The 16487-nt window shown below is 45.8% G+C and overlaps 1 long non-coding RNA gene across 1 annotated transcript; it reads left to right on the top strand.

Annotated features, from left to right (window-relative positions):
* The first annotated feature begins 3203 nt into the window (after positions 1-3203).
* Positions 3204-16111, top strand: LOC134486862 (uncharacterized). The gene is made up of 2 exons (XR_010066309.1): positions 3204-4739; positions 15885-16111. It is a non-coding gene; the product is annotated as an uncharacterized LOC134486862 (long non-coding RNA).
* The last annotated feature ends 376 nt before the right edge of the window (positions 16112-16487 follow it).

Raw genomic sequence — 16487 nt, 5'->3', positions numbered from 1 at the left:
CCACCAATGGAGCCAAAAGAGCCTTACTTCCCTCTGTCACCTGAGTTGTTTTTGTTGGATTTTCTCTCAGGGTGATAAGAAAACAACCAGTACAGGCGGCGTTTATCACCGTGCACTGCATGTAGTTGGGTGGGATGGTTTTCACACAGCAGCCAGGGCCGTGGATCTCTTGTATCATCATAGCCATGGTTACCTGAGCAACTCTTGTGCTATGACCTTAGGATGACTACAGGAGGGATTCTGGGGCTCCATCAGAACCTATGGGGCCACCGGAATCTGTGAGCTTTGTCAGTGGCCTGGATATTATGTGGCACCTGGCTATTTTTACTGATCCAAGTTCTGGACTTTTTCACTGGAATAAAATTGTGTACAAGACACTTTGTGCTCTATCTCAAGAGATTTATTAAAACCATCTCTTAGGCTCTAAATTGAATGATAAAGTTGGGCTGAAGAAAATGGTGAGAACAACCAGAAAGATGCTATCCTAATGAGTTCAACCCGAGACATTGAGACCTGTGTATTACATATGTATTTAATGGATGTGTTAAAGTTATACTAATTTTTTGAAAAGGAGTTAATATAAATACTCCATGACACCATGCTTAGACATGAATGTTACTTAATGGCTAAATTGACTTAAATAGCTGGTTAACACGTTAATTGCCTCTTGTAGAGAATTTTTCGAATGCATGTTTGCTTTAGTGGTAGGTAAGTATCACTTTAAACAATCATAGTCCAATCTGGGGATGTTGGGCAGCCAGCAGAGTGCTTGAGGAGCGTGGCTCCTCATATTGAACTCACATGGAGCTCTGAGTTCAATCCACCGTGTCCTGTAAACCAGCAGTGCGCTCTCCTTTTTGTTGTTTTGTTTTGTTTAGTTTGTTTGTGAGGCCACTTAAAAACCTCTGAACAAATGGTCAGGGAAATGACTCAATGGTTAGAGTGCTTACTGCCCAAGCTTGGAGACCTGAGTTTGAACCCTTATCGCCAGCATAAACATAGGCTTGGCCAAACATGCCAGCGAGCCTAGCATTAGGGTAAGGGTTGGAGAGGTGGATCCTGGGAAGTTGCTGGCTGGCCAGCCAACCTAGCTGAGATGTTTACCTTCAGGTTTAGTGAGAGAACCACTGTCAGGTAAATAAGGTGGAGGGAGGTAAAGTAAGACACACAGTGTTCTCCTCTGAACACCCAACATGCTGTGCCTGTGCATAACTGCCTACACACACACACACACACCTACACACACACACACACACACACACCTACACACACACCTACACACACATACCCCCCACACACACCTACACACACACACACCTACACCTACATACACCTACACCTACATACACACCTACACACACACACCCCACACACACACCTACACACACACACCTACACCTACATACACCTACACCTATACACACACCTATACCTACACACACCTACATACACTCACACCTACATCTACACACACACACGTACACACACATACCTACACACTCCCACACACACCTACACACACACCTACATACACTCGCACCTACACACACACCCCTACACACACAGCTACACACACCTACAACACACCTACACACACATACCTACACACACACACACCTACACACACACACACGATGAGCAATTTAGAGGAAAACTACTAAAATGTGCTCACTACATTGTACTTTTTTAAAAAAAGATTTATTTATTATATATAGGTATACTTTATTTATTATATATAGGTACACTGTCGCTGTCTTCAGACACACCAGAAGAGGACATCAGATCCCATTACAGACGGTTGTGAGCCACCATGTGGTTGCTGGGAATTGAACTCCGGAACTCTGGAAGAGCAGTCAGTGCTCTTAACTGCTGAGCCATCTCTCCAGCCCACATTGTACTCTTGAATTTATTCCATGAACCTGAAATTTTGTGCTCAGTGACCAGCACCTTGTAAATACATTGTCTTAGACGTTCCAGTTTTTACATATGGCTGCTTGACCCCAGGCCTAGCTTATTTCACTAAAACAGTGTCTTCCAGGTTCGTTCACCTTGTCACGAATGACAGGGTATTGTTTTTTCAAGACTGGATAATGTAAGACTATGTGTGAATAGACAACCCTTCCTTTATTCGTTCGCCCACCTGCTAATGGACACTCTGGGTGACTCCCTATCTTGGTTGGCTGTGGTGACTAATACTAGATTAAACATGGGAGTTTGAACCGTCTCTTCAACATGTCGTATACTCGTCGGAACACAGTAAAAGAATGACGCATGGTGAACAATACCTTAGGGAACTGAGAGAGGCTTCAAGAAAACAAGTGGAGGACCTTTTACTCCCTGGATTCTAAGTGCCTTTTGCTCCCTGGATTGTTCTAGGATGTGATTTTGTGCCTCCTATGACAATAAACATTTACATTCAATTTATAAGACTTTTTTGGGGGGGTTGTTTTGGTTTTTCCAGACAGGGTTTCTTTGTGTAGCCTAAGCTGTCCTGTATAGAGAATTTCTTGTAAGCATCACCTGTCAATAAAAAAGCACATGGCCAATGGGCGGAGGGAGGAGATAGGAGGTGGGACACTGGCAGGAAGAGAGAGGATTGTGGGAAATAGAGTATAAGAGAGTCGCCCAGGGACTCGATGGAGGTTCAGCGAATGGCTGAACTCGGGATAGAGTGAAGAGAGAGTAGAGCAATGTGAAGAAAAAAGCAGACCGTGACTGAAGAGAGGTAACTAACAAAGTGGTAGACATAGCATCGTTTAAGTGAATTAAGTAAGTTACAAGCTAGTCTGGGAGCAGGAGCTGAAAGAAGAAAACGGATTTTTTTTTTTTTTTTTTTTATAACAGTCCTGGAACTCACTCTGTGGACAAGGCTGGCCTCCAACTCAGAGATTCACCTGCCTCTGCCTTCCAAGTGCGGGGCTTAAAGGTGTGCACCACCACCACTCCGCGAGGTTTATTCCTGTTGGATGTCAGAAAGTAGATACAGAGCCCGATCTGGTGACAGGCTATGCTGAGCGCTGTCCTCCGCATGCCCTCAATCTGGAATCTGCAGATGGCCTCTGCCTTGCTTTTGCGCTTGCTCAGATAAAACCTACAGCGCGTGCCAGGCAATTGTGTTTAAATTGGTCGGTCCTGAGAAAGTGCCGGGGAAGGGCTGCTCTGCTCCTGCTTAGTACGCCCTTTCTGACATTTAGTTACAGGTTTTTCTGAACTCTAGCAACCTCCCTTGGGTCATTGCTTTCTTTGTTACATTCATGTGTCAAAGTACACTGAAACTGAAGTAAGATTGTCTACAGCATTAGACTGTACCCCCACCCCCTTCTTTCAAAGTCTTCAAATGCCAGGTCCCGCAGATAAATCAGCGTGGGTTGACCAAAGTTGGCATATTCCCAATGATTGCTGGATCATATGGCAGTTACTATTTTTAATTTTTTTGAAAAAACTTTTTCCAGTAGTAGCTGAATTAATTTACATTCTTACCAACAGTGTACAAGGCTTCCCCCCTGTCTTAGTCAGGGTTTCTATTCCTGCACAAACATCATGACTGAGAAGCAAGCTGGGGAGGAAAGGGTTTATTCAGCTCACACTTCCACATTGCTGGTCATCACCAGAGGAAGTCAGGACTGGGACTCACATAGGGTAGGAACTTGGAGGCAGGAGTGGATGCAGAAGCCATGGAGGGTGCTGCTTACTGGCTTGCTTCCCCTGGCTTGTTCAGTTTGCTTTCTTATAGAATCCAAGACCACCAGTCCAGGGACAGCACCACCCACAATGGGCTGGGTCCTCCCCACTTGATCACTAATTGAGAAAGTGCCTTACAGCTGGGTCTCATGGAGGCATTTCCTCTAGGGAGGCTCCTTTCTCTGTGATAACTCCAGCTTGTATCACACAAAACCAACCAGTACACCCTGCCACATCCTTTCCAACCAAACCTACATTTCAAAATTAGTTTTAAAATATAAAGCTGTCCAGAAAGTGGTGGCGCACACCTTTGGCTCCAGCACTAGGGAGGCAGAGGCAGGCCGATTTCTGTAAGTTCAAAGCCAGCCTGGGCTACAGAGACTTCCAGGACACCCAGCTGCAGCATGACCCAAGGGCATCCACACAGACGCCAACGACAGCACAATTGGAGGATCTCAACAAAGTCCCCAACAGCAGCCAAGACCACGGCTGCAGCATGGACCATAGACACCCTGATGGCCTTTGTGGGCAGCACAGGCCATGAACATCAATGTGGATTCAGATGTCTGAACAGTTCACTCACATCAACATAGCCCCTGGTACCAGCACAGACATCAACATATCAACATGGCTTCAGGCTTCATATATATGTATATATATATGATCTCTTTGAGTGTTAGGTCTGTTCATGTACATGCCATTTTAAACAGGTATTAATTCACTAAAATAAAGAAGAAAGCATTTTAAATATTAAAGATCTTCAACATATCCTTGGTAAGCCCAAAACAATGGACTTCATAAAACCGGCTATTTCACTGTGAAGTGCATTAAATCACAAGGGCTTTATGGGTGCGATCGGGGTTAAGAACGTTAAAATGGAGAGAGAATCTGGATGGATTCTAGAACCCAGGAATGTAAGTCTGTTTAGTAGAGAGCATGAGAGGGGCTTAGATCAAGACTGAATTGAGTCTACAGACAAGTTAGGAGGACACTGACCCCTTAATATCCATGTGTGATGGTTTGCATATGCTTGGCCCAGGGAGCGGCACTGTTAGAAGGTATGGCCTTGTTGGAGGAAGTGTGTCACTGTGGGGGTGGGCTCTCAATAACATTATAGAGTTATGACTTCCTCTGCGGCTCCCTTTTTAAAATTCCCACGAGTTTTACACCATGCTTTTGTTTCTTTTAATTCTGAATATTTATAATGTCCTTCTCGATTTCTGCACTTTTGAATTATTTAGAAATATATTTCTAGCCTTCCGGGGGACATTTTTTCACATGCTTTAGTCCTTTCTAATTATGTTGCCTAAAGGACAGAATATTTTGGTCTAAATGACAGATTATTTGGAAATGGTCGATGGATTCCTGGTTGCTTGTTCGGTTTGTATAACTATTTCAGGTGTACGCGAGAAAGTAGTGAATTGTCTGTTTGCTGTGTACACCAATCCGTCTCCCCACCCCCACCCCCACCCCCCAGCTTTAAAACCCAGATTGAATGTTGGTTATTATCGACGGTCAACTTGACAGTATCTAGAGTCACTGAAGGGACAAGTCTCTGCTTGTGCCTGTGAGGAATTTCCAGATTCCTTTCTACCTTTCCTGTTCCAAAATAAAACACCATGACAGGCTCAGCTTAAAGGCGAGGGTTTACTCAGGCTCATAGCCTAAGGATATAATCCACAATTATATAAGGAATCCTGGCACCACAAGCTGGAGGGAGGAGGACCCATTACATCTGCAGTCAGGAAGCAGGAGATGTTATGCTCAGGTCAGATCCTTGCCTGCCGGTGGTATGACGTGGCCCACGTTTAGGCCACACCCCTGGCCCACAGTGCGAAGCTGCCCACTTTTAGGCCACACCTCCAGCCCGTGGTACCACGCTGTTTAGGAACCACCTTCCAGTACCTTTCCTTGCCTCTCATTTTTCTACGAGCTGAAGAGCAAGGGTCCTGATCTGCTTAGGTTTTGGTTGAAGGGAGTGAGTGGCGTGGGTGGCTTGACCTGGAAGGACCGCTGTTCTCTGTGTGAGCCTGTTTGCCTCGTCGTTTGTGCGCTCACTGGAGCACTTCTCAATTCTTCCAGGAATCTCTTGGCTTGCACAGCTCCGCGCGCCGTAGACAGATGAGGCCTAGCTTCTAGCCCATCTCAGTTGCTAACATTCGTTGTCTTCCTCCATTTTTTCCTTCTTACTCTTCGAGGCAGGGTCTCTAACTGAACCTGGCAGCTTACTGACTTGACCAGACTAGCTGGACAGCAAACGCCAGGCTCCTTCTGTCTCCACCTCAGCAGTGCCAGGATTACAGGCGCATTTGCTGTGCCCGTTTTTTAGTTAATTTTTTTTTTTTTTTGAAATGTAAGTTCTAAGGATCTTCATGCAGGTCCTCATGCTTTCATAGCAGGCACTTACCTTGAACCATCTCCTGAACCTCTGTCTTTCCCACACATTTATCATTTACGCGTTCTACCTTATAGCCGTGGATTATGTGGCCCACAGTTACAACGGTGGCGTCAAAGATGCTTTTGGATTTCGAGTAGTTGGAGATGTTGTGAGAAGCACCCAGCACGATGCACAGATGTGACACGGGAAAAGGACGCTGGCAGAGGGGAGTGGGCACCAACTTGCACCCCTCGCCAAAGAGCTATTTGCACCTGGTGACTTACGGGAAGGGGAAATCAGTTTTCTTCAATGGTGTGACATTGGGTTTGTCAGTCACACTCCAGGGCAGGGCACACTCAGGCTGGGAGTCATAGGAAACTCAAAACCGACTCCATAGTTTTAGCTTGTTTCTTTGTTTCTCTTCTCTTCTCTTCTCTTCTCTTCTCTTCTCTTCTCTTCTCTTCTCTTCTTTCTTTCTTTCTTTATTTCTTTCTCTCCTTTCCTCCCTCCCTCCTTCCCTCTCTCCCTCCCTCCCTCCTTCCCTCTCTCCCTCCCTCCCTCCTTCCTTCCTTCCTTCCTCTCTTCCATTACTTTGTTTTTCTAGATGGTCTCACCCAGCCTAGGCTGGCTGACCTCGAAACCCTAGCTTCCTGCCCCCACCTCCAAACGCTAAGCTTACAGACGGGTGCCACTAACTCTGCTCCCTTTATTTTACCGCAAGACAGAGTCTCAGTTTGCTGCTCCAGCTGGTCTCGAACTTGCTATATCATGCACGTTGGCTTTGAACTCACAGAGCTCTGCCTGCCTCTGCCTCCTGAGTACTGGGATTAAAGCATGCACAACCACAGCCTAGCTTCACCTACTTTCTGTGGTGATGAGGACAAGCACTCTACCAACCGGGAGACATCCCTGTCCTCTCCTCTTTTCGTGTTTTAGTTTCCCGAAGCATGTAAGCTAAGAGTATCTCCGTCCTCCCCATAAGCAAGGGTGTGATGGCATTGCCCGTGATGTGGAATGCTAACATGTTCATATGTGAGCTGTGATTGCTTTTACTTTATAAAGACATATTTGATAACCACTATTATCTTTTCTGGTGTACTCGTCTGATGCCTGCTTAGTATTACTTCTTAAGCTACCATTTCTTTCTCTTGGTGTCATTTTAATCTTGTATCTCATATATATTTGTTAGAGGTTTGTAACTAACCAGGAATAAGTACATCTAAAAGATTGGGTTGAAAATCTTTATTCTACTGTCATCGTGGACATCTATACATATGTTTGGGTTCACAGTACTTTTTCCAGATACCGTGGCTCCTCACAGAATACTAGGCACTCAGTGCTGTGATTTGAAGGTGAAATGTACCCCTGGGCTCATGTGTCCCCAGTGGGAGGCACTGTTTAGGAAGATCGTGGAGCCTTTAAGAGGTGAAATCTCATTGGAGGAAGTGTGCCCCTGGGGGCGGGCCTTGAGATCTTATAGCCTGGCCCACACACATCCTGTTCTCTCTGCTTTATAACTGAAGAACACAATATGACTGGCCACCCCAGGCTTGCCGTCTTGCAGATTCTTGCCGTCAGGCCTTCCTTGTCAGGACGCAGCCTGACCCTCAAGAACTCCAAGCCATGACGGTTTCTCCCTCGTGTTGCTTTGTTTGGGTTTGTTTTTACAGCAACACAAAATGACTCGAGCCCCCAGCATTGAGTGTGTGTGTCTGAGGGAGTGAGTGGGCGGGTGGGTGGGTGGTGGGTGACTGTGTGAGTTAGTGTGAGAATGTATGACTATGTATGTGAGTGTATGTGTGAGTGAGTGGGTGTCTGAGTGAGAGTGTGAGTGTGTGAGTGTATAAGTGAGTATGTGAGTGTGAGTGGGAACCTTATAGGCTTTGGGGACAGAATAGTAGCTGTGTTGCTGTGATCAGAACATCAATGCAGGCTCCTCCATGAATTGCAGAAGGCTTTTGAAAAACTTCAGTTAAATGTCAGATTCTCCTTTGAACAGGAGAAAAAGAATCTGTGTCCCAAATCCCAGTGAGTTTGGGTCCCAAAGTAAAAGGCACACATAACTTTTTAAGTGCTATTAATTATAAAATTATATAAGTTCTGGACAACCAGTTGAGTTCTATAAGATAGTTCACGTGAGTTGAGAAAAGTTTCTGAGATAGGATTTAAATCTACACCCATTTCTTGAATCTTCGTTAAAGGCCGTTGGTATTTTCCTCCTTAGATAGTACAATCATATTTCACAGACTCTTATCTGAGGAATTACATCTATGAGTAAAAACTGAGAAGTAGACTCTTATCTTGTATATCAAGCACTTGTATATAGTGCTTTTATTTTGATGGCTTTTGAAATAAGGTCACCTGGAAATGGTCACTTGGGAAAGTTGATATTCTGAGAAACCATGCTTCGTTGGCAGAGAACGCTCCCTGGAGTGGATGACGGCTGAAGCGTGGAGTTGGACGGCCATCAGCTCTGGTGCTTAGAGGGACCTTTGTCTGCGCTACACCCAGTCACCAGAAGATGTTCTCTCTGTGAGGCTTTCAGAGAATCTGCAAGAGGGCAGGCCCAGAAAACAGGGTGGACTCTTGTCTTAGTTAGGGTTTTCCTGCTGGGAACAGACACCATGACCAAGGCAACTCTTATAAGGACAACATTTCATTGGGGCTGGCTTACAGGTTCAGAGGTTCAGTCCATTATCATCAAGGTGGGAGCATGGCAGCATTCAGGCAGGCATGGTGCAGGAGGAGCTGAGAGTTCTACATCTTCATCTGAAGGCTGCTAGCAGAACACTGGCTTCCAGGCAGCTAGGATGAGGGTCTAAAAGCCCACACCCGCAGTGACACACCCACTGCAACAGGACCACACCTCCTAATAGTGCCACTCCCTGGGCCGAACATATACAAACCATCACAGACTCTAACCACGGTACCTGTGGGGCCCGAAGCCATGCGAGTTTCCGTAACATACAACCTCCTCAATCATTCTCACCTGTCTTGGACAGTATTAACCGAGCTTTTACAGATAAACCAGTTTATGCAGAGATGGCATTTTGACCTCTTCCTTGCATGTGAAAATTGAGGAAGACATATGTCGTCTCTTGTTGCAACTATGTCTGATGGGCCGCCTCAAAATTTAAATTGGTCAGCACCCTGGTCCTCATCTTTGAGGTAAAGCACCCAGGCAGAATGGACTCCCAGTACGGACAATGGAAGTGCGTATCAGATCAGGAAGGCTCTGCCCTGGGCACAAACACCTCGTTTACTGGAGAGGCTCCACAGACGGAAACAGGAGCTGAAGCATCACTTTATAATGGGTGGAAGGAGATGAGAGCAAGAGGGCTCGATATATTGATTGCTATTCGCTCCCTCGGGGCGTTTTTCCAGAAAGCCCTTATATTTATTTGTATCTCATTCCAAAGGCATGCCCTGAAGCCATCTCCAAGCACTGGCCCCAAGAGTCCAGGGTTCTTGGGCAATGGGATAGATGAAGGCACCCCTTTACTGCTCAGATTTCTGGATTAGAAAAAAGATCTGTTTGTAAGTGGTTTCCTGCATCGTGTCAGCTCATCCTGGGGCATTAACACAAGGTCTGCCAGGAACAGTACGGGCCCTGGTGTGCGGTATGGGTGCGACCGATCTTTATTGCATAGAGAATGGAAGAAAACAGGTTTTAGAATTAAAATGCTATTATCAGGGCTAAGGGGATGGCTCAGTGGTTAAGTGCTCTCGCTTCTTTTCCAGAGGACCTAAGTTTAGTCACCAATACCCATGTGGGGTGGCTCATAACTATCTGTTACTCCAACTTCAGGGGAGTCTAATATCTCTGGACTCTGAGGACTCCTGAACTCATGTCTTTACACACACACACACACACACACACACACACACACACACGCTTAAAAATAGTAAAAGTAAGGACCTGGAGAGGTGGCTCAGTGATTGAGAACACTTGTTGCTGCTGCAGAAGATGTGGGTTCAGTTCCTAGGACCCACACGGTGGTTCACAACGTCTCTAACTCCATTGCAGAGGATCCTGTAAAAGTAACTTTTATCTGCCTGATAATCGTCTTCTCGGAAGGCTCACTGCCTCAGTCTGCTAACCGAGGCCTCGTCCTGGAAGCTTCTAGCCTCCGTATAACCTAATCTAGGCCTAGAATCTTTTCAGCCTCTGAGACTCGCTCGCTGCCCTTCCTAGTTCTGAGCTCTGCCTGCCTGGTTCACCTCCTCTCTGTTCTGACTCAAACTCCTCTCCACGCTGACTGAGTCAATCTGGCTTCTCTTAGTTTCTTACTGAGTTGCTCTGCTTGGCCTCCTACTAACTTTGGCGATCTGTTCTGATCTTGTGGCTCCTTCTCATTCCTGGCTCATTCTGTCTTCATCTGCGTCTAGCTTGTTCTCTCTTCAACCTGTCTCTGTGACTCTCGCTGCTCCCTTAAGTAGCTTCCCTTTCCTCTCTCTTCTCATAAGAGTTGGGCAGATCCTTTTCTGTCAGACCTTTCTCTGATTCATAACTTCGTCTGCCACTCAATTAGATGTCACTTTCAAACATGAGTGCTTCCTTCTACAAACTAACTTTTCCTTCATTGTTTGGGATTAAAGGTGCATACCAGTGGCATATCTGTATACCAGTCAGAGGGATTAAAGGTGCACGCTAAGCCACGCCACGCCACAACTAGAAACAGGTTTTCTCAGCAAATAACACAATCTCTGGGTCACAGTGTGATAGAATATCCGGCAACATGATCCAATGCCCCTCTGACCTCTGGATATTAGGGATGTGTCATACACACACACACACACACACACACACACACACACACACACACACAGGCTAAATACTGGTATACATAAAGCAATTCTAAACAAGTAAAAGTTAAGTCTTAAAAATTACGGTATTATAAGATAGAAACGTCTTTAAGCGTAAAGCTGTCCTCTCGATTTTTATATAGAGAGCTAATTCTCCTAACGTTTCTGTATCTTTAATAGTCTGTTGCTCTTGACAACCATGATGCTGGGCTGGAGAAATGGCTCAGTGGTTAAGTGTGTTTGCTGCTCTTGCAGAGGACCTGGGTCTACAGCTGGGAGTATGAAACCTAAATTGTAAATTGTTGTAACCTTTGAAGTTAACATTGTTTTTTTTTTATTATTATCCATTTAGAGCATTGGCAACCTTTTTGAAGAGTAGAAAGGTTGATATTAAGCATCACAAGTTTCTGTTTATTGGTGTGTATTTTAATGTCTGTAGGAATGTTTATAGTTGACTCTCATTGTGTGTTTCATTGCAACACAAGTTAACATTAGTTACTTTTCTTAGTGTATGACCAAGTACCTAACGTTACATGTCCTGTGCACTCTCATGCACTGTCGTTGACTGTGCAAGAGAGTGTTTGTAACACACACTTGTGACCCCAGGACCCTGGATGCAGAGTCTGGAAGGTTGCCTTCAGTTCTGGTCAAGATTGATCCACACAGGGAATTCTAGAACCATGGATACATAGTGAGGGCTCGTCTCAGAAACAAAGCAAAACCGTTGGTGAAGTCTCACTCCTTTCCACGAGATTCTCGGTGGCTGGGGTATCCATTCCTCCTGTATCTAAGCTGGAAACCTTGTAGATGGCAACTGGAGAGAGTCTTTGATTTCAGACATGTCCAAGTAAGACAATCCTACATCTTGAAATTGCAAAATCAGGGTGATGGCTAGGCCACAAATAAATAAGCATTGAAAGCTTAATTGAATGTTGTCAAATCTCTGTATCCTTCAGGAAGCCATCCCTGTTCTTGATCTTGTATTTTTCTGAGAATTGTGGTAATTGGGGGAGAATGACACCCCCACCCACCCCACCCACCCCACCCACCCCACCCACCCCACCCCCACCCACCCCATCCACCCCCACCCACCCCCACCCACCTCCACCCACCCCCACCCACCTCCACCCACCCCCACCCACCCCCACCCACCTCCACCCACCCCCACCCACCCCCACCCACCTCCACCCACCCCCACTTACCCCACCCCCACCCACCCCCACCCACCCCATCCACTTCCACCCCCTTCATATGTTTGAATTCCTGTCCCCAGTCAGTGGAACAGTTTGTGAAGGATTAGGAGGTGTGGCCTTGTTGGAGGAGGTGTCACTGGGGGTGGGCTTTGAGGTTCTGTTCCCAGTGTGTGTCTCTCTCTGCCCTGTGATTATTGTTATAAGCTATCAGCCACTGCTCTACTGCCTGCCCGCCTGCTGCCATGTCCCCTACCATGGTGTCATGGACTCACCCTCTGAGACTGTAAGCAAGCCCTCGGGAAGAATCCCCCACGAAGACAGAGGTGAAGCTGGGTTAGAAGCTCGCTAAACTTACCGCTGCACGAGGGAAAGAATGCTTTGTCAGTGGCTAAAGCTGTAAGATGTACAGTAACAGAACTTTTAATGAACTATATTTGATTTACTGTAATTAATTCCTTCCTGTCTGTCTCTTTCCTTGGCTTATATACCAGAGCCTCGGTGGGAAACTGAGTGCAGGCATTCACTTACAATCAGCAGACTACTGGGCTTAGTTTGGGGTTAAGTTGGAAGAGATCACGTGTTGGACCTTGTCACCTCAGGACATCTTCTATTTTGGCTGCACAACGCAGACAGAAGCTGTCTCCCAGCAGGCACAGCATTGAGAAATCACCCGGGTCTGGGAATCTTCTCTTCCTGGCATAGTCTGAATTTACACTTCTAGGTCGGACCTGAGATGCAGTAGGAGGAAGTTGATCTTGATATTTAAAGACTGAATCTTATCCTTGTCGGTTTGGAGTTTATTACGTGCACTAAAGAGGGCTAAGTACCCTGCCAGATTTTTGCTAATATTGTCATTAAAGATACGTAGTTACTAGTATTTCTGCGGCCACTGAAAACGGCACGCAATTACCCATAGAACGTCTTTTCTCCTCTCAAACTGCAAAGCCCTGGAGGTTCTCACTAATAGCCAACCTCTTCCAGAGACATTACTCACTACAAATTACCCTTCCATAAGCCTAGATTACAGCAGACTAATGACCTGTCATCCTCTGAGCCATGAGCATCGTAACTTATAACGGGCATTGCGAGCTACCCTCTGCTCCCGGTCAGTGGTTTTTTCCTTATTTATCCTCAAAGAGCCAGGGCTGGGATGGGATGCAGCCCCTGGTGCCTGCTAACCAGGTGATACAGCTGAGATACAGGTCCCATCTGCTTTTGTTTGTTTGTTTGAGGCAGGATCTTGTGAAGCCCATGCTGGTCTTCTTGATCCTTCCTACCTCTATTTCCTGCATGTTGGAATTATTTCTCCTTAATTAAGGTTTTTCCACATGTCTGGGGATTAAGTCCAGGGTCTTGCACATGCTAGACAAGTATGTTCGTTGCCATTGGGCCACATCCTTCAGGTTTATGATGATGAATCATTTTTAAATAAAAAGCCATTGGACAGCGTCGTCATGTTTGCAGCACTGGGGACTGAGCTCAGGACCTCCCCTCCCCCTCTCCTAGCCCTCCCCCTCCCTCTACCTTCTATCCCCTTCCCCACCCCCTTCCTGTCCCCCTCCACTCCCCCTCCCCCTCCTTCTTCCCCCTCCTCTTCCCTCCCCCTTTCTCCTCTCCCCTCCCCCACCCTTCCCTGTTCCCCTCCACCCCCATTCTCTCCTCCCTCCCCCTCCCTCTCCCTCCCCCCTCCATTGTAGGTAGGCATCCTGGCAGTGGGCTGCATCTCCAGCAGCGCTGAACATTTTGGTACTGAGTTTTTAAAAAAAATATATGGAATAAAGGTTTTTGACAAAACTCCTTAGTAGATGACTGGGCAAGTAAAATGAGAAATGGGTGAGGAATGGATCAATAGCATCAACTATTAAAATGAAGGTACTTATCAACTGTGATTCGAAGAGGTGCCAGACTTGAAAGAGATCCACGGAGACGTGTGTCCTCGGTTAAGACTCTGATAAATGCCGCCATCTCTTCGACAGGGTACTGTTGGAAGGCGTATTAAGGCAATGCACCGCAGCCCATGCGTGGAGGCTTCCCAAGGAATAATGTGTGAAAGCCTTTGTGCAGAGGGTCACCCAGAGCAGCCTAAGGTTGTCCTCAGGTCTCATGTGGGGAGGTGGAAGCAAAGGGATCTTGAGTTTGAGGGAGCCCGGACTACACAGGCTGTTTCACGAATAAAAAAAATTCCTTTGATTCTAATTTTTTGGAAAGGCTTTTGCAAAATCAACCTGAAGGTTAAACATCAAAGACACCGAGAAGTCTTAAAATATCTAATTTGGAACAAAAGACTTAAGAGCAGCCACAAGCAGATGGAGATCCACTTCATGGACTCCCCAGCTCATAACCGGCATAGCACAGAGAATGGAGCAAAATCCTCCGAGAAGCTACATGCCTTGTCCCGCCTCCCTTTCTGACGTCAGCTCCCATCCTCCCTGCCTCTGGCCCACTCTTCAGTACCAGAAGCTCTCCATGGTGTGAGGTATACTCATGATGTCACTCACACGGTTCTTTAGAAAAACCCTTACAAAAATACAGAAGACACAGTTTCATGAACATGTCGTAAAAACATGTAACCTATATAAGTCTCCAGGAATAAACCTGGAGAGGAGGAGCCAGGCTAATGAGTCGGCCCTGCTTGCTTGAGGGGAAAGTGACCAGAAGGCATGTATTATTAAAGAGAAATAAAAATAGATTGTAGTTCACATATAGAACCACGATTGTATCAGACCTCCCTGTCGGTTGGTTCAACAACATGCAGATACACACACACACATCGAATACAACGTAAACCCTACAGAAGAAACTGTACGAAGTGTTTGCGTTGAGCAGGGTTTGCAAGTGTATTAGGTGTTGTAAGTGACCTAGAGAGTAAGAATTCGAGGACAAAGGAAGATACATGCCGACCGTAGGGCACTGTACAGAAAGGAGTTGGGCACCCACACAGTTTGGTCACTTTAAAAGAACTTGAAATCAACCCCTCGGGGATTCCAATAAACTTCAAGCTTAACCATCCATAAGCATGCAGGCAACACCAGTCACCCCAGATCCCCTGAAGTGCTGACTGTACTTGTAAACAAACGAACAAACAAACAACCCCTTAAGCATTTGTTCCTGTCAGTGTGGTTCAATTCAATTAAACTAATTAGTTAAAAACACGCCAAGTTCACGTGATCTGCCTGTCTGAAAAGAAGGTAAGTGACAGGCAGCTAATCGTGAAAAGGTCAAAGTTCTTCCTCGTTTCTGATGTAGAAGCTGCAGGGTAATGCACCTTCCATTTAATATTTCATTTTTTTAAATTTTAAATAATATGTTTTATTTATATAATATAATCTATTCATATTATATACCATTTATTATAATATGTTATACTTATATAATAATATAAATAAAGTATAAAGACATATTTATTTATATAATATATAATTGAAATTTAATATGTTTTATTATTTTATTGTATGGCAATACACCTTTAAATTCTCCTCTCAGATCGATCTGATTTATTCGGAACATGACTGTGAACCCAAAGGCAGCAAGATGGTTAATTTTCTGCTCTAGGGGCCTGCAGGGGAGGTGTCTGCCCAGTATCTGGTAGAAGAGAGGCAGGAGGGCTGAGAGACCCTGAAACCAGGGAGACTGTGGCATTTATAATTTTTCCAAAGGAAATATGCACACTGACCTCTCCGAGGAAGCTTGAAGCCTTGATGCTTGTGGTGTTGTGGTTACCAGGACAGGGAAGTGGAAAAGCAGGAAGAGAACTTTCTGATTACTACGGACATTTTCCAGTCTTAGGGTCAGACTTTTCTTTTGAATGACATTGTTTTTCTTCCCAGATTTCCAAGGGCTTCTTTTGTTGCTGCTTCTGGGAACTGAGATCGCACGGGACTGAAGACCTTATAGTGTACGTTATCCGGAAATGGTGCGAGTTTCCACAGCCCTCCTCAGCCCCGGTGTGGCAGCTTTCTGTGTCAGGCTCCACACATACCCACAAAGCGGTGCATTCCTTGTTCAGAGATTCAAGTACCAGAACATGAGTATTAAATAATTTTCCATAAAAAAATACTCATACTACGCGAGTAAGCTTTCTCCTTGCTCTCCAGCTGTCCGACAGAGGAGTGGTCAGTCCGCTGTGTGCACCGCAGCCTGGAAACACAAGTCTGTGTGGTGTGTGTGGGTTCTGGGGCTGAGCTCAGACTGCCAGGTTTTCGAAGCAAGAGCTCCACTTGCTGGGACGTCTTGCCAGCCCCGGTGGTGCGGATCTGTAAGCCGATACACAGCTCCACTCATTAAAGCTCTCTCTGCTCTTGCTATCTCCCCACCCTTTTAGTTACATTTCTTGCTATAACAAAGTTCCCTACAATAGCAGCTTGAAGTAGGAGTCTTCATCTTGACTTGTGGTTTTGAGGATGGAGTCCGCATCATGGCAGGACGGCCTA

This window comes from Rattus norvegicus, chromosome 4, assembly GCF_036323735.1.
Source record: "Rattus norvegicus strain BN/NHsdMcwi chromosome 4, GRCr8, whole genome shotgun sequence".
Taxonomy (NCBI): Eukaryota; Metazoa; Chordata; class Mammalia; order Rodentia; family Muridae; genus Rattus; species Rattus norvegicus.
This window is presented reverse-complemented; position numbering and strand designations above follow the sequence as displayed.